Source organism: Bufo gargarizans, chromosome 6 (assembly GCF_014858855.1).
Source record: "Bufo gargarizans isolate SCDJY-AF-19 chromosome 6, ASM1485885v1, whole genome shotgun sequence".
NCBI lineage: Eukaryota > Metazoa > Chordata > Amphibia > Anura > Bufonidae > Bufo > Bufo gargarizans.
The window spans coordinates 23714824-23739747 of NC_058085.1; the positions used below are offsets into that span (position 1 = coordinate 23714824).

Sequence of the window (24924 nt, forward strand, 5' to 3'; positions counted from 1 at the left end):
TATTTTTGTATTTGTATAAGCAGAATCTTAGAGACCTCTCTGTTTTACTTAGTGGTCACTACTCACCTGGGCGGTTATCTGTAGGAATGTCCTCTGTCCTCTGCTCATCACCCCTCACATAGGTCTCTGTAGGATTAATATTGTTCAGATCTTCACCCGGATTCACAAGCTGTGAAAGAAATATTGTAGAAGTCATCAGACGGTTGGAGAAGTCGTGTGGAAGGTTTTATATGACCTGAAAAGATCAGTAATTAGAATGAGGACCGCCAGACAGCAGGAGTTATCTGACCCAAATATCTGCAGGTCTCCTGTATAAATCCAATCTGATTACTTCATTATTCCAACCAGTTTGCAATGCAGGGAGAGCAGCCCTTACATTCCATCCCTAACATTACATTGTGTGTATATAACATTACATTGTTTGTGCACCTGTTGCCCTTGCTGGCCGCCCCAGGGCTGTGAAGACGGTAAGCCAAAGTTCTTTCGATCCGCGGCTTATTCACCTCCTAGGAATGGACATAATCATCTGCTCTGCTGAAGCCAATGACTGGATTCAGGGGTAACATGTCCACAAGAAACACATCACCACTAAAGTCAGTCATTGGCTGCAGTAAAGCAGGTGACAATGCCTGTGCCGGCGAGGAAGCAAACAACATTTACTGGAAGATGGACACACAGGAGCTGGCACACATAACCAGAGCTAAGGGTAGCAGGTACGTATGACTCTTTCCATAGTAGAGGCTGCGGGCACGTGTGAAAAGTTACTTATTCCTGAACAAACCCTTTAATGCTGTCTTCCTGTTCTACCTAGGAGTTTTGGGATGACTGCAGGCATGAAGATACTGTACCTAGTATAAGGGACAGGAGAGAACACAGGAAAGGTGAGAACTGATTATCTATCACCATTAGAACACCCTGCTTATCACTGTATATAGTATAAGGACAGGAGAGATGAGGACTGATAAATAGGGATTATCTATGTAGTGAAGATAATCGGTCCTCACCTCTCCTGTGTTCTCTCCTGTCCTTATACTATATACAGTGATAAGCAGGATATTCTAGAGGTATAGATAATCAGTTCTCATGGTTTTTCAAGTCAAGATAACCACGCCCCCTTCCCTGTCCCTTCGCTGTGACTGACAGCCGGCAGTTCGGCTGGCTTTTCCGAACTTATGCATAAGCGATGTCAGTCACAGCGAAGGGGCAGGAAAGGGGGCGTAGTTATCTTGACTTTAAGCAAGGAGGCCGCTGCCCCCTTGACTTCAAGCATGTCTAGAGAAGCGCGACGGCAGGGAATAAAATAAAGTTTTCTGAGATTTTACCTCATCTGCCTTCAGAAAGAAAATGATCGTCGGAAACACGCTGCTGGCTACTTTCAGGTACTGCTGTCGGCTTGGGATTGTTTTTTTTAGAAGTGACAGGTTCCCTTTAACCACTTAAGGACCACAGGTTTATACCCCCCTAGTGACCAGGCCCTTTTTTCCAAATCGGTACTCCACAACATCAACGGTTTATTGCTCGGTCATGCAACTTACCACCCAAATGAATTTTACCTCCGTTTTTTGTTATTAATCGAAATTTACCGAAATTTTTGGAAATAAATGAATTTTTTTTTTAAACTACATCTCTATATAAATTTTTCTCTAAATTTATTGTTCTACATGTCTTTGCTAAAAAAAAAATGTTTGGGTAAAAGTTATAGCGTTTACAAACTATGGTACAAAAATGTGATTTTCCGCTTTTTGAAGCAGCTCTGACTTTCTGAGCACCTGTCATGTTTCCTGACGTTCTACAATGCCGAGACAGTAGAAAAACCCCACAAATGACCCCACTTCAGAAAGTAGACACGCTAAGGTATTAGCTGATGGGCATAGTGAGTTCATAGAACTTTTTATTTTTTGTCACAAGCTAGCGGAAAATGTTTTTTTGTTTTTTTTTTTCCTTACAAAGTCTCATATTCCTCTAACTTGTGACAAAAAATAAAAACTTCCATGAACTCACTATGCCCATCACAAAATACCTTGGGGTGTCTTCTTTCCAAAATGGGGTCACTTGTGGGGTAGTTATACTGCCCTGGCATTTTAGGGGCCCTAATGCGTGAGAAGTAGTTTGAAATCAAAATGTGTAAAAAATGCCTGTGAAATCCTAAAGGTGCTCTTTGGAATGTGGGCCCCTTTGCCCACCTAGGCTGCAAAAAAGTGTCACACATGTGGTATCGCTGTACTCAGGAGAAGTCGGGCAATGTGTTTTAGGGTGTCTTTTTACACATGCCCATGCTGGGTGAGATAAATATCTCTGTCAAATGACAACTTTGTATAAAAAAAAAATGGGAAAACAACATTGCTTACCGGTAATCGTTTTTCTCGATACCAATGACGGCACCCTGTGCGACTCAGGACCTCCCATCAGGACAGGAAACCTGAGAAGATAAAAAGGACACACCTCCACCTAACACCAGTGGAATAAATAAATTCTTCTCCGGAGAGAAGTGACAAAGTATTAAACACCCCTTCTTTTTTTTTTTTTTTATCTATATTACTTCAAATAGACCTGGCAAACACCTTACATATATATATATATATATATATATATATATATATATCTCTACACATGGGGAGGGAAATATCGGGTGCCGTCATGGGTATCGAGAAAAACGATTACCGGTAAGCAATGTTGTTTTCCCCTCACCCATGACGGCACCCTGTGCGAGATAAACTATAAGTAGAACCTAGGGGGGGCCACAGCCTGAAGGACTTTTTCCCCAAAAAAGGCTTTAGAATGGAGCTGCAATCTGTAATGTTTGAGAAAGGTATGGGGGGAGCTCCAGGTAGCCGCCCTGCAAATCTGAGCTAAAGACACATCAGCTCTCTCAGCCCACGAAGTAGACACTGCCCTAGTAGAATGGGCCCCAAAACCTGAAGGAGGGGGGAGACCCAAGGAAATATAAGCTCTAGCTATGGCCTTCTTCACCCATCTAGCAATAACCCCGCAGGATGCTTTTTCCCCCTATTCCCTCCTAAATACTGGACCAGGAGGTTCTCGTCTTTTCTCCAAGAAGCCGTAACATCTAGGTAGACCAACAAGCATCTCTTAACAACCAGGCAATGAAACCTTTCTTCCGTGCTATTGGAGGGGTTAGGAAAAAAGGAAGGTAACACAATGTCTTGGCTCCTATGAAAATCAGAGACAACCTTGGGAAGGAAAGAAGGCAGGGGCCTGATAACTATTTGGTTATCCTGGATGATAGTATAAGGTGGATATGCAGAGAAGGCCTGGATCTCCGAGATCCTCCTATCAGAGGTAATAGCCAGGAGGAAAGCCATTTTAATGGACAAGATGTCAATTGGGATCTCCAATAAGGGCTCAAAGGGTCTATCGGTTAGGGCCGTCAAGACCTTGTTCAGGTCCCGAGGAGGGGAAAGGGGTCTTACAGAAGGACGGATTCTGGCAGCGGCAGAAAGGAAACGTTTGACCCACGGGTGGATTGCTAATTGGAAGTAAAAAAAGTAGCTCAAAGCCGACACCTGAACTTTTAAGGTGGAGGCCTTGAGCCCTTTGTCTAACCCTGCTTGTAAAAAGTCTAAAATCTTAGGGATTTCTGGAGGAATAAATGGATCAGGGCTAGAACCTAGAAAGAAAAGACATTCCAAACCCTATTATACTTCCTGGCTGTTGTAGCTTTTTTACTACCTAGAAGGGTGGAAACAACTTTGCTAGAAAGCCCTCTCTTCAACCAGATGTCCCTGTCAATCTCCATACTGCCAATTGAAGAATCCCCGGATTGGGATGCCATACGGGCCCTTGGGAAAGTAGATCCTCCCTTGGAGGGATCACCAAGGGGGGGCTTCTGACTAGACTTAAGAGGGTGGAGTACCAGACTCTCTTGGGCCACTTTGGGGCTACCATGATTATGGTGGCTCCCTCCGCACTTTCTTCAGAACCTGCGAAATTAGGGAAATAGGTGGGAAGGCATAGCCGAGTTCCTGGCTCCAATCCTGAGCCAGACTGTCTACCGCTGTAGGATTCTCCGTGTAGTTTAGGGAGAAGAATCTCTCTGTCTTCCTGTTTTTTTCGAGTGGCAAAGAGAGCTATAGTTAGGGTCCCAAACTTTGTCACAATCTGGGAAAAGATCTCCTCGTTCAGACTCCACTCTGCCTGACTGAGTTCTACTCGGCTTAGAAAGTCGGCCACAGTGTTCTCTTTCCCCTTCAAATGTATTGCGGATAAGACCAGGTTTCTGTCTTCTGCTATTTTGAAAATTTCCTGGTAGAGGAAGATTAGGGATGGTACTTTTGTTCCGCCCTGACGATTTATATAGGCCACTGTCGTTGAATTGTCAGAGTAAAAGACCAACTTTCTGTTTGAGACATCTGGAACTGCCACCTTTAGGACTCTTTCTACTGCTTTGAGCTCCTTGTAATTTGACATGCAGTCCCGGGTTCTTAAATCCCATCTTCCCTGCCAGTATTTTCCATCTGAGTGAGCTCCCCAACCCCACGGACTGGCGTCTGTCGTTATCAGTATGGGCTCTATGAAGGACCAAGGCATTCCTACCGAAAGGTTCTTCTCGGACGTCCACCACAGAAGGGAATACCTTGCTTTGGAGGAGAGATGAAATTTTTCCTCTAGTGTTTGTGGGAGACCATTCCAATTCTTTAAGATGTCCGACTGTAACGGTCTTGTGTGGATCTGCGCAAATGGTACGGCTGGAATTGTAGCCGTCAGGTGCCCCAGTACTGCCATCGCCTCTCTGATGGAACATCGGAAGGACCGGAAAAGGAACAAAACATGCTCTATTGTTGAGGACACTTTCTTCTGAGGGAGGAATGTCTTCTGAGCCGTGGAATCTAGCTGCATTCCTAAAAAGGTGCAAATTTGAGAAGGGGTTAGACAAAACTTCTCCTGATTCATCTTCCACCCCAGATCCTTCAACAGAGAGCACACCAGGACAAGCTCTGTTTGTAACTGCTCCCTTATTTGGGCTACGAACAAAAAATCGTCCAGATAGGGTACTACTACTACCCCAGACAATTGAAGGAATGCCACCATCTCCGCCACAACCTTGGTGAAAATTCTCGGGGCTTGAGAGACCCCAAACGGGAGGGCCCTGTATTGCAGGTGCAGAAGTTGGCTTCTTACTTGAACAGCCGTTCTTAAATACTTTTGGAAGGAAGAGTGAATTGGGATGTGATAATAGGCATCCTCTAGGTCTATACTTGCCATCCAGCAACCTTTGTATAACAGGTCTATAGTCGTCTTTATAGTTTCCATCCAGAACTTCTTGTATCTCAGGAATTTGTTTAGATGCTTTAGGTTCAGAATCATCCAAAAGGACCCGTTGGGTTTCTTTATTAAAAAGAGTGGAGAGTAAAACCCCTTGCCCTCCTCCTTCTTCTTTGGAACTTGGCAAACAACTCCTTTGTCCAACAATAACTGAACCTCTGCCTCCAGAACTGTGGACTTTAGAGGATCCTTCAGAGTTGGAGTGTGGATGAAAAAAACTTGGGGATAGGAGCGGAACTCCCTCTGCTATCCCTACCAAAACCCACTTGTTTTGGGTGACGTTCGACCAAGTCGGGAGAAAAGCAGAGAGTCTTCCCCCAACCTGGAGTTTGGCGTCATTGCTTGTCCTTTGGTTTGCCATCCTGGGATTTAAAAAGGAAGCCGCTAGTTTTTCGTTGAAACCTATCCCTCTCTTTCCTATCGTATGGCTTACCCCTCTGTCTTCGAAAACCCTGCTGGGGTTTACGAAAAAAGGGGTTCTTCTGAGGGGAAGGAAATCCTCTTTTCTTGTCGGATGCCTTCTCCAAGATGTCATCTAGGGAGGACCCAAACAACCTATCGCCCTCACACGGAAGGGCACAGAGTCTGGCCTTAGACCCCTGGTCACCCTTCCATGATCTAAGCCAAATGGCTCTTCTTGCAAAATTGTGCCCCAGCTGGCTGCCTGAACCTGCCGCCGCATTTGTAGTTTAAAGGACGCGCTCCGGCACTCCACTTCCGGGTGCTGCACGTCGGGCGAAGCCCCGCCCCCCAAAGTCATTTCTGAAAGACGGCCCCGCGCATGCGCATAGGCGCCATCTTGGAATTGGGAAGAGCGTGGGGAGCCGCCTGAACACGGCCACAGCGGCTCCCCGCAGGACCGGAGAGAGTGTGCAGGCGCAGGCAGACTTGTGGGGAGCGGCTTCCGGCACAGCCACAGAACTACAGCTCCCCAGGGATAGGACTTCCCACGGCACTAGCCACAGACCTTCCCCAGCTCTGGTGTCTATTTTGAGGTATGTCTTCTGCAGCGAGCTGCGCTGCTTCTCAGGATCTCCTATCCGGAGGACAGGAAACCTGAACTGGTGTTAGGTGGAGGTGTGTCCTTTTTATCTTCTCAGGTTTCCTGTCCTGATGGGAGGTCCTGAGTCGCACAGGGTGCCATCATGGGTGAGGGGAAAAGTTGTCTTTTAGAGAGATATTTCTCTCACCCAGCATGGGTATATGTAAAAAAACACCCCAAAACACATTGCCCAACTTCTCCTGAGTACGGCGATACCACATGTGTGACACTTTTTTGCAGCCTAGATGCGCAAAGGGGCCCAAATTCCTTTTTTGGAGGGCATTTTTAGGCATTTGGATCCCAGACTTCTTCTCACGCTTTAGGGCCCCTAAAATGCCAGGGCAGTATAAATACCCCACATGTGACCTCATTTTGGAAAGAAGACACCCCAAGGTATTCCATGAGGGGCATGGCGAGTTCATAGAAGGTTGTTTTTTTTGGCACAAGTTAGCGGAAATTGATATATAATTTTTTTTCTCACAAAGGCTCCCTTTCCGCTAACTTGTGACAAAAATTTCAATCTTTCATGGACTCAATATGCCCCTCAGCGAATACCTTGGGGTGTCTTCTTTCCAAAATGGGGTCATTTGTGGGGTGTTTGTACTGCCCTGGTATTTGAGGGTCTCCGCAATCATTACATGTATGGCCAGCATTAGGAGTTTCTGCTATTCTCCTTATATTGAGCATACGGGTAATGAGATATTTTTTTTTTCCGTTCAGCCTCTGGGCTGAAAGAAAAAATGAACGGCACAGATTTCTTCATTCGCATCGATCAATGTGGATGAAAAAATCTCTGCCAGAAAAAAAAAAGGAGGGGAAAGGCATCTGCCAGGACATAGGAGCTCCGCTCAACATCAAAACCCACTTAGCTCGTATGCCCTGGCAAACCCGATTTATCCATTCACATCAATTGATGTGGATGAATAAATCATTGCCGGGACTTTTTTTTTTTTTTTTTTTATAAAAAATGTTTGCGAAAGCATATGAGGCCCTAAAAGCATATGAGGCCCTAAGACCCCTGTGTGCCTGTCCTGTGTCACGCAATCCCTATGCTAATAGTGTATCTGAGTGTGGAACTTGCAGAAAACACTCCCCAGGCTAGTCAGGACAAAAAAAGGTGGTGTCACGCCTTATTCCACCCCTGCTACAGACACAACATCTTTTTCTTAGGGAGAGTTGGGGTACCAGGATAGACAGACAGGAAGTGTCTGCCATGTACCTGGCTCATTACATCAGGGACTTGGGGCACGGACCCTCCTGGATACAGGATTTCCGAAATGATCTCTTCCTGGAATTTTAGGAAGGATCCTGTTCTCCCAGCCTTACTGTAGAGAACAAAACTATTATATACAGCCAATTGAATCAAATATACAGACACCTTCTTATACCAGCATCTGGTGCGTCGGGAAACTAAATAGGGAGCCAACATCTGGTCATTGAAGTCCACCCCTCCCATGTGAAAGTTATAGTCGTGGACAGAGAGGGGTTTCACAATGACTCCAGTTGCCCTTTCAATTTGGACAGTCGTGTCTGCGTGAATGGTGGACAGAAGGTAAACGTCCCTCTTGTCCCTCCACTTCACCGCAAGCAGTTCTTGGTCACACAAGGCAGCCCTCTCCCCCCGTGCAAGTCGGGTACTAACCAGCCGTTGAGGGAAGCCCCGGCGACTAGGTCGCGCGGTGCCATAGCATTGAATTCCGACTACAGGGAGTGCAGAATTATTAGGCAAATGAGTATTTTGACCACGTCATCCTCTTTATGCATGTTGTCTTACTCCAAGCTGTATAGGCTCGAAAGCCTACTACCAATTAAGCATATTAGGTGATGTGCATCTCTGTAATGAGAAGGGGTGTGGTCTAATGACATCAACACCCTATATAAGGTGTGCATAATTATTAGGCAACTTCCTTTCCTTTGGCAAAATGGGTCAAAAGAAGGACTTGACAGGCTCAGAAAAGTCAAAAATAGTGAGATATCTTGCAGAGGGATGCAGCACTCTTAAAATTGCAAAGCTTCTGAAGCGTGATCATCGAACAATCAAGCGTTTCATTCAAAATAGTCAACAGGGTCGCAAGAAGCGTGTGGAAAAACCAAGGCGCAAAATAACTGCCCATGAACTGAGAAAAGTCAAGCGTGCAGCTGCCAAGATGCCACTTGCCACCAGTTTGGCCATATTTTAGAGCTGCAACATCACTGGAGTGCCCAAAAGCACAAGGTGTGCAATACTCAGAGACATGGCCAAGGTAAGAAAGGCTGAAAGACGACCACCACTGAACAAGACACACAAGCTGAAACGTCAAGACTGGGCCAAGAAATATCTCAAGACTGATTTTTCTAAGGTTTTATGGACTGATGAAATGAGAGTGAGTCTTGATGGGCCAGAAGGATTGGCCCGTGGCTGGATTGGTAAAGGGCAGAGAGCTCCAGTCCGACTCAGACGCCAGCAAGGTGGAGGTGGAGTACTGGTTTGGGCTGGTATCATCAAAGATGAGCTTGTGGGGCCTTTTTGGGTTGAGGATGGAGTCAGTGTCTGGGAGGCTGTGGTTGCTGCTGCACGCAATGTTGATGGTGAACAGATCAAAACACTGACAGAATCCATGGATGGCAGGCTTTTGAGTGTCCTTGCAAAGAAAGGTGGCTATATTGGTCACTGAATTGTTTTTGTTTTGTTTTTGAATGTCAGAAATGTATATTTGTGAATGTTGAGATGTTATATTGGTTTCACTGGTAAAAATAAATAATTGAAATGGGTATATATTTGTTTTTTGTTACGTTGCCTAATAATTATGCACAGTAATAGTCACCTGCACACACAGATATCCCCCTAAAATAGCTAAAACTAAAAACAAACTAAAAACTACTTCCAAAAATATTCAGCTTTGATATTAATGAGTTTTTTGGGTTCATTGAGAACATGGCTGTTGTTCAATAATAAAATTAATCCTCAAAAATACAATTTGCCTAATAATTCTGCACTCCCTGTAGATGTAAGTGCCGAAAGAGGGCCACGCTTGAGTAAAAATTGTCCACGTATAAGTGGTACCCCTTGTGGAGTAAGGGTGACACCAAGTCCCAGACAATCTTGCCACTGCTCCCCAGGTAGTCAGGACATCCGACCGGCTCCAGTTTTGAGTCTTTTCCCTCATAGATCCAAAAACGATATGTATAGCCTGTGGCCCTTTCACAGAGCTTATACAGTTTGACCCCATACCGGGCGCGCTTGCTGGGGATGTACTGTTTTATGCCAAGGCGCCCAGTAAAATGTACTAGGGACTCGTCTATGCAGATGTTTTGATTAGGGGTATACACATCTGCAAATCTGGATGACAAATGGTCTATGAGGGGCCGAATTTTGTGGAGCCAGTCATAAGCAGGGTGGCCTCTTGGATGACAGGTGTTATTGTCAGCGAAATGCATAAAGCACATGATGACCTCAAAACGTGCCCTGGACATTGCAGCAGAGAACATGGGCATGTAATGTATTGGGTCTTTAGACCAATATGACCGCAATACATTTTTTTTTAGTTAGACCCATGCTGAGAATAAGACCCCAAAAAAATGTAAACTCAGAAACTGTGACTGGTTTCCACCAGTAAGGCTGGGCATAGAAGCTTTCCGGATTGGTGGTAATAAACTGTGTGGTGTAGCGGTTGGTTTCTGCCACAACTAGGTCATAGAGATCCGTGGTGAAGAACAGCTAAAAAAACTGAAGGGCCGATCCTAAATGAGCCGTCTCCACGCAAACTCCAGACTGGGCAGTGAAAGGGGGCAATACGGGTGCGGCAGAAGCAGGGGAGTGCCAATTAGGATTTGCCAGCAGCTCTGGGAGACTAAGGGTTCTACGGGCCTGTGAACGCGGTGGCTGCGACGGGGAAGTTATTGCACGTGCCACTGTACCAGCTGGAACTGCCCTTCTGGTGCTCGCCACTTCACCAGGGAATACGGCAGTGCTGGTAGAAGGTCCAGGATGTGCTGCGCTGCTGGTGTATGCCGCACCATAAACAAGATCAGCGCTAGCACCACTCTGCTGCAAATGAGGCTCATCATGCGGGGTATGCAGAACCCTGACATGGGATCGGGTACGCCTGACCGTAGCAGGGACCTCTACCTCGTTATCTTCGCTAGCGGTTAGAGTGCCACTGCTGTCTACAGGTTCATATTCTGAACCACTGGATTCAGCGGGTGAGGCGTGAGCCATAACTTTCATCCATCACGGCCAGAATCCTGTAGGCCTCTTTAGCGGAATACCCCTTGTTTGACCTTTTGGGTTCACTAAATTTAGGGGGTATTCCTCTGAGACTACCCAGGAAAAAGAGCAAACCTACCTAGTAAAAAGGAGTGCTAGCAAAGTAAAGCTGCGATCGCTAATAAAGATCCAAAAAGCTTGTGATCTTTATAGTGGCACAGCGATTTTACAGTGTTTTTGCAGTGATCACTGCAGTGGGGCTGACTGAACGCAAGTGTGCGCACAAGATCAGGCCTGATCGGGCGAACACTGCGTTTTGTAGAGCCTAAGGTGACCCTAAAGTACTTATATAGATCTGAATGCGATCAGTCTTGATCACTTACAGATACTATATAGTACTAGTGCTGATTAGCGACAGCGATGACACTAATCAGCGACTAATCAGTGACTGCAGGTGGGCTGGGCGCTAAACTACCTAGCATTACAGAGCTGCCTGTGTCCTCTGGTGGTCGATCCAAGCAAAAGGGACCACCAGAGGAGCAGGTAGCAGGTATATCAGACGCTATTTTCAAAATAGCGTCTGACATACCGATTTCATTTGTCATTTCAAAAATCCACAGCCTGCCAGCCAATGATCGCGGGCGGCAGGCTGCAGATGAACTTGTGAACTACGCGATCCTGTGAGCGCGCGTTCACAGGAAATCTTGGCTCACGCGAGATGACGCCGATCGGCGTTAGTGTGACCTGGCAACTCCGCAGCAATCACGCCTTTCAGCATTAGCGAGACGGGAGGTGGTTAAGGATCAGGTTGTTTTTTGGAATTTTGACGTGTCACTTTATGTGGTAATAACTTTAAAAACCTTTTACTTATCCAGGCCATTCTGAGATTGTTTTCTCCTCACATATTGTACTTCATGACAGTGGTAAATTTTAGTCAAAATGTTCAATTTTTATTTATAAAAAAAAAATACCAAAAATTTACCAAAAATTTGGAAACATTAGCAAATTTCCAAATTAAAATTTATAATTTATAATAGATAGTAATACCTCCATAAATAGTTATTACTTTACATTCCTCATATGTCTACTTTATGTTTGGATCATTTTGTGAATGCCACTTTATTTTTGGGGGACGTTAGAATGCTTAGAAGTTTAGAAGCAAATCTTGAAATTTTCCCGAAAATTTCCAAAACCCACTTTTTAAGGACCAGTTCAAGTCTGAAGTCACTTTGTGAGTGTTATGCTGTTATGCTTGGCCATAGACTGCCTTCCATCATAGAATTCCGTTATATTCTGTTATAATGGAATCCATAACGGGATTCCTCCACTGCCCAGACGCCAAACCCGAACCTGTAAAGTCCGGGTTCGCTCATCCCTATCCATCAGAAAAGAAATAAAAATGCTGCGTGCCCCTGTAGGTGTCCTAATAACTCTTTAGTGGAACAAAATAAGGACATGGATACAATCCATATACGATACAATAAAGTAGTGGTGAAAACATGACTGTGCGTCACTATAAGACTTCGTTCACACTTCCCTTTTTTTGTCAGCCCAAAGCAGGTGCAGGTCAACCCCACATAACAGGTGCAGATTTATTCACGATACCTAATTCGAGAGTAGGCTTGGCTCCTGAATTTGACTCACAAAAACCGATGGAAATAACTGAAGAGTGAATTCAGCCTTACAGGTCAATGTTAGCGACATGTCTAATTTATCGGCGTGGACTTAACCGTGCAGTGGCCCAATATTCAAGTAGTGGCCCCATGACAGTGGAGAGGGTGTCAGCAGTAAGGCTGTGTTCACTGTTTATTTCTCTGATCCAACAGAAGAAATGCCATAAAAGCGGATCATGTAGTTTGAGCATCCAATTTTAAACAGTATTTGGTCAGCAATTGATCGGTATTTGTAAGGTAAAAACAGGAGTGGGTCCAAAACAGGGAACATGTGCTGGAAATATATATATGACTTCTGTGTTTTGGACCTACCCCTGCTTTTGGCTTCAAAATCATGATCAAATCCTGAAGCATAATACTGACCGTGTGATAGATGCCCCATGCTCAATTTGCATGAGTTTTGGCCATTTGCCTCTGAAATCAGTTTTCTTTAGATGAAAAAGAAGTCTGTATGTAGGCGTCACGGCGGGGAGTGGGGAAAACTCCCCACCATACAATGTTAGAAATTAAAGGAGAAGCAGCTAGGCCAGGACGCTGGAATCAGGGAGCAGGTCACCTCATAAAGCGTCCCTAATCCTCACCCTAACTCCTCACCATATGAGCGGACCTGGATGGTTGGACGGTTCATACCAGGATACCTTTGGCCCTGAGTCGCCCTGATAATCCCTCTCATAGGAGCAGAGGAGAGACAACCTGTTCTTCCAAGACACAAAAGGACAGGAGTCTCAAATGGCCTAGATGCAGGGAAAAGAAAGAGACTGTATACAGTAACTAGAACGGCAGGAAAGCACACAGAAACACACTTACCTGACACAGCTACCACGACTGGAACCCGTGCATAAGTACAGGAGCCCACACACCAAATAGGACACCGTACAAACAACACCACACACAGGTATCCAGCACACCAGATACTGCCTAGACCCCATGCCACAAGGTGCACGGCAGCCCCAGGCAGCGCTGCATACAGGTTTATGGTTCACCCCTCCGGGAAACCAGCCCCCTTCCGGAGGTAGACAAGGGAATGTCTAGCATACATGCTGGGCAACACCAACAACATCCCAGACATGTATCAACAAACTAGACATAATAACAAATCCCCAAATCAAACCCTCACCAAACAGACAACAGATAAGGTAGGGAAAGGACAAGGAGAAGAAAGAGGGATGACATCGATTTCCTACAAGGTGGCCCTCAAGGACTTGGCACATAGAACACCCTGGACTGGAGCATAGCTCCAGCACCAACGACAGCTGAAGTACAACTGACTCCACCCAGGGAGCCACAAGTAATAAAACCCAAGTGACCACACCCAGCCAGGGAGTTAACCCTTCCAGCACCAGACAGAGGGAGGATACCACTAAAAGGGGAAGTGCACACACCAGCCAACAAGTAACACGTTACCACAGACAACAGCATGTGTGGCAACCATGTCACGGCGCACACAACAAAAGCCAAGACACTGCCACGACATACCATAACAGCAACACGTTGCCACCGGCAACAACATGCGTGGCAAAAGTGTCACAGCGCATACAGCAAAGGGCGTGACAGTAGGACTTTAATGGCCTCTATCACACGGTCAGTATTTGGTCAGTTTTTTTAAATCAGTATTTGGACAGTAATCGTAAGGCAAAAACAGGAGTGAGTCAAAAACAGAAAACTTGATATTTACATGACTTCTGTGTTTTGGACCCACTCCTGCTTTTGGATTCCAAATCACAATCAAATCCTGATGCAAAATATTGACTGTATGATAAAAGCCTTATGGGCGCTCAAACAACAGAACAGATTATTATTTTCTTATTATTTTCCTGTTCTTCTGGCGGATCAGAAGAACGGAAAAATAAACGGCGATGTCAAACATGGACACTAGTGGTGAGGGTGGTAACAGCATGTGGAGTCAACATAGTGGCCCAGTCAAAGAGTGGGGAGGTGGGGGGACAAGTAACAGCAGCAGGCGTGTGGCATCAGGCAGGTGACAGCATCAGAATAGTGGCAGCAGCACCTGGGCAGAAGTAATGGGCCATTTGTCACAATGTTCTGGTTTGGCAGCACAATAGTCAGATCAATACTGCCAAAATTATCTAGTCTGTTGTATCAGGCACCGGTGTCTGGAAATACTGGTTGATCCAGGCCTGATTCATCTTTATAAGGTTAGGTTATAAAGTGATATACACCACTTTTCTGGCGTATATCGGTCACAGATTGCAACCTGTGACTTTTCCATGCTCAAGTCAAGTCTAAAAAAGAAGGCTTGGCGTGGGCGGAGACGAGCCAATAGGTCAGTCTAATTTATAATTTTTGACGACTGTGTTAGGAAGTTGGCTTAAATTTAGACTGATGGTGGATGCACTGAAATTATGTAGTGTAGTGGCCGGTGCCTTTATATAACTGTGGCAGATCCACCGCCAGGGCAAGGGGTTATTAAGACCGATCCACTGTATTCATCTTTATAAAGGTTAATCTCTCTACATTTTTTGTTGAAAGGCGAGTTCTCTTTGGGGTAACTATGCCATCCATTGCACCAAACACTCCCTCTGATGCCATATTGCATAGGCAGTAAAGTTTCCCCATGGCAAACTTGGCCAGTTGCTACCACAATTAAATTTTAGCAGCCCAGTAATCCAGGGGATCATTGATCTGGGGTGACAGGTTACACTCCAAGTATGCTACCACCTGTGGTTCAGGTTCTGCTCCATGTCCTGCTGCTGCTGGGTGGTTTCTTCAGTAGGTGGGTGAAGAAAAGTGCTCATTAGAGACTCAAGACTTAAGTTGCTACTGATGGAGCTGGTGCTGTTCCTGCCACCCCACTCCACTCCAGGAGCCATGGCAGTGGAGCCTGAGCTCAGAGGGTCCCCCCAGTTAGACCTTTGCAAGGATGGGCGATGGCATGCATAGGCAGCAACCAAATAAATACAAAGAAAGTCTCGATAGCAGTTGAGTTTTTCATCCCTCTCAGAAGGTGTAAAAAAAGGCCAGGATGTGAAGGAGTGGAATGACCTTATTGATCCCTTAGTCCTGGCGACTGACAAATAAAGTGGCCCCCTCCAAGGGCCTGAGAAAACGGCAGGTGTCACGCATGAGCTGCCACTGTCTAAGGTCAAAGTTACACCGCGGAGTAGTCTTGTCCATCTACCTCATCTAGAAATCAGTAACGGGTTTCCTATGCTAATACAGTCAGTCCAACATGCCAACATGTAGAGGGTGGAGTTCCAACACGTGTAAACGTTGCATATGAGGCGATGTAGGGGAATAACATTTTGCCTTTGCAGCTCAAGTAGGGCATGTCTTGCACAGTAAGAGTGGCTGAAGTGCATGCACAGTTTCTGGACATTTGCAACCGCTCTTGCAGTTCAGTGGAAGACATGAGGAACTAAATGACAATGAGATTGAAGATGTGCGCCAGGGCAGGGTGCATGGGTCAGTCCTCCCTGACGCTGTGCAGACAGAATGTTCTTCCCATTATCGGTGACCATGGTTCCCATCTCCAGTTGGCGAGAAGACAGCCAAGATTCAATTTCTTGGTTGAGTTCCTCCCCAGTGTGACTAAAGAACTGCACAAAAAAGTAGAGTGGTGGTATGCTGGAGGACCACTACGAACTGTGCCTACAGTGGAGGCTGAGGACAAGGTGGAGGATGAGGAGGCAGAGGAGGACATTGACGCAGAAATCCCACGATTACAACACAGAGGCGGCATTGTCATCGCCTGTTACCTGGAACCACATTTATCCAGTGGGCTGTAAACGACATATATTGTCCTTGATCATAGTTACAACTCCCAACGTCAGCACTTACGTGAATTGTACCAGACACTGACAGGCTGAAGGACTGGCCCACCTTCTGCTCAACATACGTGTGCAGGACTGGTACAGCTTTTAGAGAAGTTATGACAGCTTGGGACTCTCCACCTTGGGTGGGCACAAGCCATCAGTTCTTTGAAATGTTCAGAGCCCACCAGATGGAATTGTAGTACCACCAGTGCCATGTTTTTCCCAGGCCACTTCATGGTGATGTTCCATGTGTTGACGCAGGGTCATGGTGGCAACATTAACACCCTGACCCTACTTCATCTTCTGCTCACATATCCTGCATACCACCACTCTAACATCCTCCAGCAAATTCCCACACTGCCAAGTATGGCATTGTACCCCCAACCATCCATGCTGACTGCCTGCCGCTATCTTTATAAACCCCCGCACCACATTAAAAGGTAGACTCCTGAGTAGCAGGCAGTCTACCCCGGGCGTGTTTTTTTCCAGATCTCCCACAATGCTGGCTCATCAGCATGCTGCCACCATGCTGCTGTCTCACAGGCCTACTGCCACCCTCACCCCTTGATGCTCATGAGGTCCCCTCTTCAACAGGCTCCCACATGCGATCGGCTACAACATAATCCCCTAATGTCTGTTCGGAACTTATGTCACCCTCACCAGTCTCATGGTGATGTCCCTGACAGCTCACAACACGTGCTCCTACCCGACTGTCACCTTTGCTAGTTGCACGCCTATTGTAGGATGCAGCAGACCTCTCCTCCAAGTCTGTGGTGGCCTGTAGCGCTCATTAATCTTGTCCTCACTGAAAAGTGGAGGACAACCAGCAGCATGCATTATTTCCCGAGCAGAAGGAGGAGCACAAGAAAGAGACAGTTGCAGGGAAGACGAGGGCACAGAGATTGTTCCTGGGCCATGCCAACTAAGCTACAAGAGCCTGTAAGTAAACCGGACTGTCAGTCCAACCACTGTCATACACCTCTAGCGCTTCCGGACATTACAGGAGATCATTACAAGATTTTGCGCTATTAAGATTTGCCACAGTGTCAGAGACACCATTCATTAGGCCATTGGGCCACAGTGACACTACTCACCAGGCCATAGTGCCACCACTACAACATTTTTCCGTTGAGATTGGGCTATTGGGCCATACAAGGAATACAACATAATGGGACTCTGTTGATAATACCAATATAGGAATAGTGGATTGGGACATTGTCACTGCTGCATATAGGTCATTGTGTAGGAGTGTTTTATAGTATATTGACCACGGATGTATATTTTTATATGTATTTTATATTGATTTTAAGGGAGTGCTTTTAAAGTATTAAAATATATTGTGTATCATCCAACTAGTGTTTCCCGTTTGAGTGTGCCCCCTCAATCCCCATTTACACTTGCATCTTAATTAGGTCCTGAGGGTAGGACCGGAGGGTGAGCACCTTTTCCATACGGAGTGAGGGTGAGCCGCTGTGATCCTTTCTTCTCAATTTGACAGAGGAACCTACCGATTCCTGGCTTTGTGTATCTCTTGTCATCTGAGATGATGCTGAAGAGTGAGTCAACCATTCTGGTACAGCTGGATTGTTAGTCAAAACGCGACCGCTGGATGACAGTGGTAGCTCTTGCCTGTTGCTGCAGCTGCTACCACCACCCTTTCTGATGCTACTTGTGCTGGCTACTGCATCATTTTTGACACTGCCCGTTCCTTTTGAGGGCCCAGGCTGTTGGCCATATTGTACAGTAACTAAATCAGTAATGTAGCAGATTAATTATGAATGGTGCTGCAAGTGTACTAGATAAACAAAGCTGTTGAGACTAAGTCGGATGCACAGTATGTCTATGTACAGTATAACAGAACAGATTATATATATGTATGGCGCAGCAGATGAACTATATAAACATGCCTTTATATTAGTTCGCCTGTTGACGCTGAGTCTGATGCACAGTAAGTCTATGTATAACAGAACAGATTAAGAATAAATGGTGCAGCAGTGGAACAAGATGCACAGGGTGATTACAAAGAGATTGCACTGTCCCCGCAGTCTCCCTATGCTCTCCCTACAGTGTGTGACAACTCGCTCTGCAATCTCCCTACTCTGTCCCTATCCAAGATTCTACAATTAAACGTTTTGTTAAACACTGTCCCTAGCACTTGTCACATCTCTCCCTATGCTCAGTTCACAATAAAATGGTGGAGACAGGGCAGGATGAGGCTTTTATAGGGCATTCACATCACAGAGGTGGCTATCTGCTTATAGCTTGCTGCACAACATTATGGGTCGTATTGCGTTCCTGGGCTTCTAACTTTTACTTTGTAACGTGTGTAGCAATTTTAGAAAAAATGTATCATCTATCACCACTAGAACACCCTGCTTATGACTGTTTATAGTAAAAGGACAGGAGAAGTGCGAACTGATTGCAATTATATATGATTATTATTACTATTATTTGCACCTTCCAAAAGCCACTGTACCTTTTATTAACAAATGCTGCACGACTAGATTTATCACATGCATCATTCAGGGAGAATGTGTTATTTCTCCCAAACACAAAGCAGCCACAATGTTCCTGCGTTCCTGCAATTGTCTCTGACCACCTTGCCCAGTTGGAGTTAGGAGACAGCCAGCGCGGTTGTTTGCAGCTTGATGCACTTTAGAAAGTATTTGGCTATGTGGCTACTATCACCCAGGGAGAACAGCTCTAAAATGGCATGGCACCACTTCACATGATAGGAAGGAGGGGGAGTGGGAGCGATGTTCTGCGCTGCTTCTGTTTGGGACAGGAGGCTATTTATGGAGGAGGCCAATAAGTGCCTGTTGTCGGAACAAACATGGAGGTGTCAATAGGACCTGGCCATCTTGCTACAGTGCTGCCTCGCTGCAAATAACATTGATCTAATGAGCTGTGAAAGGCATGAACTGTTCCAGTCCGTAACCGTTGCTCCAGGTGTCCATTGTGTGCACCTTACTGCACAACTAGAATTGCAAGGAGTGGCCTACATTCACCGCCACTTTAGAGTACAAAGCAGGGGTGGCTTGTTTTGAAAAAATGCCAGCTACTGTATATAACTTCTAGTGAGGCTGAGCACATGCCATTAGTCCTCTAAAGGCAACAGAATCCACAGTGGTACCACAGAGACCGCACCACCAGCAACTTGTGCAAGCAGAGTTGTTTCTTGGCCACACATTACATTATCAATGGCTGAAGGTGGGACAGAATAGGAGGAGGCATAATCTTAGCAGGAGAAGCAGTAACTGATGATGACTTGGACACAGTACTGCACGTGGATGCCGCCTGGCTGCCACAGAGGAAAGCGGGAGGAGGAATCTCTTGTTGTGGTAGCTGGCAGACACCTCCATCACTCCCATGGCTTATTGTAATCTGGCAGATCTTGCACAGGGCGTTGCTTTTGTTTTCCAGCACCGTGGAGAAGAACTGCCAGACAGGAGACACTTGCACACTCCGCACAGAGCTAGCTGCAGCCGAGCTTGTTTTAGGTCTGGCACGTTTTCAGCCTGCGACCACAGTATCATCAGCATCACCAGTTCCCAAGCTGACAATACTAGAAGCAGATCTGGCCCTGGCAGGTTTTGGGAGGTTCTAACTGTATGTTGCCTTCACTCTCTATTGCTGCCACTGCCACCGCCACCGCCACCATCCTCTTCCTCTGATGTTACCTTCTTCTCAGTACCCTGATCTAGCTCCCAGATCCTGTCCAACACACAATCATTGTAATAGTCCTCAACCTCCCCGCCATGAAAACTGTGATATGTCATCATGTGCTTCCTAGCATCCTCCAGATTAGGTACCTTTGACTCGGCAGCTACCAAAGTAAAGGACATCTTAGGTCGCAACTTCGAGACCCTATTGATGGACCCCGACCTAGCCGAGGTACTGAGTCCGTACCCCTCGGTTACATTCAGAAGAGGGACAAACCTCAGAGACAAACTTGTGCACAGCCATTTTAGTCTCGTGGCTAACCAAGGGACTTGGCTGGACAGAAAACCACAGGCTGTTACAAATGCAGTCACTGTAGTTTCTGCGGCTGGTTGGTCAAGGGCAAATCATTTGCTGGGAACCCTCTGGACAATGCCCACATGATTAAGCAGTTCATCAACTTCCGTAGGGTGATCTACCTGGACATTTGCGATACGCGGTTCCAGTAACTATGTGAGTACCGGCTCTCCTCCATCACTATATGTACAGTGTGAGCACTTAGACTCTAACGGCCTTTTGCCTTGTTTATGTGTCTTTTCAGGTGTATTATACAACATGCCTCACTCTGTCACCTCTCTATCTTGCTCTGAGGGGCTCCTTATCATTATACCCCCATATGCTTGTTATAGGTAGACAGGTAGGAGTCATAACAGAGGGCCCCGTTTCCCCTGACGATTTATGGGGTCTCATGTTTATGAATAGCGATCTTTTTGATATGTTAGAATAATGAAACGTGTTGGGACACGCCTACATACCACAGGACGCGCAATTATATTGCGGGTGTTTCTCTCTATACGCTAACATACTGCGGCATACGCCATTTAACTACGGTTATTATACCTTCCCTTGCCTCGTAGTTTGGGGCTAGTCCCTGGTTCACCCTTTGATAGGGTCACATAGGGACTCCTTAGCAGGTCAAGGTTCCGGACGGGGCCACTCCTTGCGGGGCACGGACCCCGTGTTAGGTCACAAGGGCCAAATAGGTCAAGCAGGGTGGTACTAGGGTAAGTTTCTTCCTTGAGGCTACTCTAGTACTAGGTCTGACCTGAATCTCGGATATCCGTTTACCCATGGGACATCTGATGAATGACCAGCCTGCTGCACGTGACCACCTCCTGTATTAACCCACTTTACGTGGCTAACAAGTGAGGCTTCTCTCAGAACTGGTAAGACCATTCCATTTCTCTACCTTGGTCCTGTTACCCTCAGTTGGAATCAGGACAAAGTGATTTTACGGTTTGTCCCCCATGAGCCTCTGCGACAGTTGTCACCGGCCTAGGGAGGACGACACTTGATTTGGTGTCCAGATAACTACTGCGCAACACCAATCCAGGATCTAAGTCTGTCTTTATGTGTTTTCATGTTTGTAAGGGGTCTTTTATTCCCTGTCCAGGGAAAATTGACATATTAAAAGCTAAGTTTTATTTGTTACTGCTCCCCTTCTCTATTTGTGCTTCACTCCTTTGAGCGGTATCCAGGAGAACTGCATTTGCAAGTATCTACCCTGGAGAGACACCATACCTTCTTTCCATCATCCAGATTACCTTCTTTTTACTTGCCTTGAGTTCTACTGCTGCTAAAAATGCCCCTACCACCACCAGTGCAGCTACAGGTGCCACTACTCCTACCACCACAAACACAGATATGCATTAAGTGCCCCTCCTTCCCCGAATCTCCTCCTCATGGTAGTCTAAACGCTGAGAAATTCAGTCCACAATTTCATCCTCTAATATTAGGAGCCAGGGAGAACTGTGGCCAACTACTACTTCTGTCAGGTACTGATACTGCTGGTACTACATACATTCTGACTCTAGGAGGACGAGGCATGGCTCTTTCATTTTGCACTTTTCTATTTCTCAGACATTTTATTATGAGGCCTATAAATGAAAAGTCAGGGGTTTGGTACAGACAGATTATTTAACAGAACAAGCAAAATGACAAATGTGTTTTTTACAATTTAAAAGACAGTTAAATGTCTCTCCACTTCTACAAACACACTCCATACTGGTATTGACAATTTACTTTGGGAGTGAAATGTCTTAGAACTATGCGTTTAATATCAGTGGTAAAACAATGAAAATGGTGTACTAAAATGTCTTTGAAACACACAGTCTGATGTACTAATATGTCCACCAACACAAAATTCGCCCCCTGAGTAAGCGGAGGAGCGAAACGTGCGTCGGGGTGTGCTCTCTGCCAGACCTGGGTTTGTTCCATTTGTGCCTCCTATCAACTCTAGGTAATATGTTATAGTATTCTCTTCTTATTTAACGTCTATTACTACTATTGTTGTCCATCCATACTGCTTATGGGCTAGATACAGGTGCTGTTATTTGACCCTTTTCTCTGGCTCCAATTTTGCAGTTGTTGTATGTTTATCTGTGGGGGTTGGAGGCTTGTACGTGTATTGGGGGAAGGGTTTATATTGCCTGCTCAGTGCAGCATACACTGTTTTCCTATTCCTCTTTTGGATTTATTTACCCAGAGTCTGGCGGCTGAGCTGCTTATCGCAGCGCTTGCCTGCACTGCTGCTACTCATTTTATCATTGTCTATGGTCTGTTGTTATATATATTACTAAATAAAATATTTGTGTTATAATTGTACATGTGTGTCTTCTGTCTCAATTGGTTGTGTGGCACAATATAACAATGCAGCATTTGTTGTAAAATGTCTTTGAACTAGGTGTTTAATAATATGGATATAAAATTGGTGTTGTTGCTGTAACACATTTCTTGTGGCCCCCGGCCCCCTACCAGAACATATTGTGAAAATGCTAATGACCACTTCTATTATAGAAGCGGTCATTAGCATGCAGGAGACACGGGAAGGTGAGAACAGCGTATTGCTAGCTATACTCACCTTCCCTGGTCTTCTTCCGGCCCCACGCTGTGTCCTGACATGTAGAGGGTCAGGATGTAGTGCATGTAGATGCGCACTATGACCTGATGCTGTGCGCTGTCAGGTCACAGTACAGCGTGGCGTGAAGAAGATCGGGAGGGTAAGTGAATCTGCCAAGTGGCAGCGCTGTCCGGAGCTGGAGAGGCAAATTTTTTTTTCACTTATTTTTAAATGTCTGATTGGGGTCTAATCTGAGGCTGGGGGTCTGATCTGAGGCTGGGGGTCTTATTGAGGCTGCGGGGCTTACTGGGGGGTCTGATCTGAGGGTCTGATCTGAGGCTAGGGAGGGTCTGATGGGGTCTGATCTAAGGCTGGAGAGGGTCTGATAAGGGTCTGATCTAAGGCTGATGTAGGCTGGGGGGTCTGATAGGAGGGTGACTGGAGACTGATGGAGGTGGGGAGCAGATCAGATGCTGAGAAAGGGACAGGCAGGGACATTTGCGAAGAAAGAGGCAGGGACAGTGAAAGCTGGGTGACCCCCTCTTTGGACCCTTCTGGCTTTAGCTTGGCTGCCATTAATGACAAATAGAGAACTAACTATATAACATTCTCAACTTAAAAATTAGACTGCAATATGTGGTCAAAATGGCGCCTGTACTATTTGCAATATATAGCGCTCTCGATTTTTTTTTATTGATGCTAAATTTCTGTAACTTACCCCTAAGTCACTTATTCATTAAAATTTTTTAGTTGAGAATTTTGTATGGCCCCTGAACGATGTTAAAAATATCCATGGCCCTCAGCAGCAAAAAGGTTCCCCACCCCTGCTGTAAAGGGTGCAGTCGCTACTGAGCCTAGGAGCCTGAGGGGGCCCAATGACCCTTATGCCACATAAGAAGACACCGGTACTATACAAAGTTCATGCAGGTCAAGTTACATCTCTGGCTGGAGGGAAGGAGAATTTGGCTTGGGGCAGGGGATGCAATTTCAATTTTCACCTCAAACAGCACAAATGCTATGTGCTTCCCTGCCCCTGGCCACAAAGCACTGAGGGAAGGGGTCCAAGCTGAACTCTTGCACCAGGGCACATGAGCCTTTAGCTACGCCCCTGAATATTATATTATACTCTATGCAAGTAAGAAGGATGACTTGCATCTACATGTGCTAGAATAGAATCCGTGGTATGATCTTGGTACTGCCATTCTGACAAGTAAGGAGACACCAGGAGACTGCAGCCTAGACTACAAAACCTTTGAAGATAATGATGCATTTATCTCCTGATGTTAATGTTCAAGCTGACAATCTGGGCACAACTTTGGTTGACCATTTATACTATTGAATGGTCCCGGCCTAAGACCTCTCAGAAAACTGTTGTGCCACTCTTGTGCAACCACAAAAGATCTGCAGCAGTTGACAGAGGTGGCCATCTAACCCTAAGTTCACACCTGAGCGTTTTACAGCACGTTCCTACGCACTGTAAAACGCTAAACAAGGAGAAACCAATGCTTCCCTATGGGAATGGTTCTCACCTGGGCGTTTTACAGCGCGTACGATCGCGCTGTAAAACACCCGACGCTCAAACAAGTTCTTGAACTTTTTTGGGGGCGTTTGTCGCGCGTTCCCGTACATAGACTTCTGCGGGAATGCGCGACAATGTGTGTTCGCTTGTCTCTGTATGCGCGATTGTAAACGCATGTAACATCTATGGTCAGCTATAATCCTGCCATCTCCATCTTTCTCATTATACAAGGATAAATCATATAATACTGGTGGATAAAACAAGACTGAAGACAAGATCTTCACAGTCTTCTAGAGATCATAGGGGACATTTCACAAGACCTTATCTCTACCTACCTGATCATCCTGTGGGACACTGTGATGTTCTTCTGACACATCCTGTAGAAGAAGAGGACTGGGACATTTCTCCGGTGTTCTCATCTCTTCCTTATCTGTAGGAAACACATCCAGTGACTGAATTCATTCCTAACATACAGATAATGAGAGGACGTGTGTATTTAGTCATGTCTATTACCTCGTGATATGAGGGTCCGGTGATCCTCCATCAGGATGTCCTTATATCCATCTACCTGATCATCCTGTGGGACATAGTGATGTTCTTCTAAACCATCCTGTGGAAGAAGAGGACTGGGACATCTCTCTGGTGTTGTTCTCTCTTCCTTAACTGTAGGTGTTGCAGAATCAGGATTAGATAGGATGGTCAGCCATGTTGTCTTAGGTATACATCTTGGGGCACATTTTTTAAGACCTGTGTTTTAGGCTCAGGTCTTAGCAAAGCCCTAAGCTGGCGGTGGTTCCGACAAAGTTATGAAAAGGCTTGTACATAACTTCAGGGCTTCCAGCACCAGTTCTAAATGTAAGACAGCTTCCAAATTATCTTACATTTAGAC

General features: G+C 45.8%; 1 protein-coding gene and 1 long non-coding RNA gene across 2 annotated transcripts in view; both read right to left on the reverse strand.

Moving 5' to 3' along the window:
* The window catches only part of LOC122940412 (zinc finger protein 260-like), a 127413-nt gene that overhangs the window by 15079 nt on the left and 87410 nt on the right, over positions 1–24924 (reverse strand). The gene's annotated exons all lie outside the window — the stretch shown is intronic.
* On the reverse strand, positions 114–24609 carry LOC122940529. Its single transcript, XR_006390354.1, has 3 exons — positions 24549–24609; positions 24371–24465; positions 114–169 (listed from the first exon to the last, which is right to left on the reverse strand). It is a non-coding gene; the product is annotated as an uncharacterized LOC122940529 (long non-coding RNA).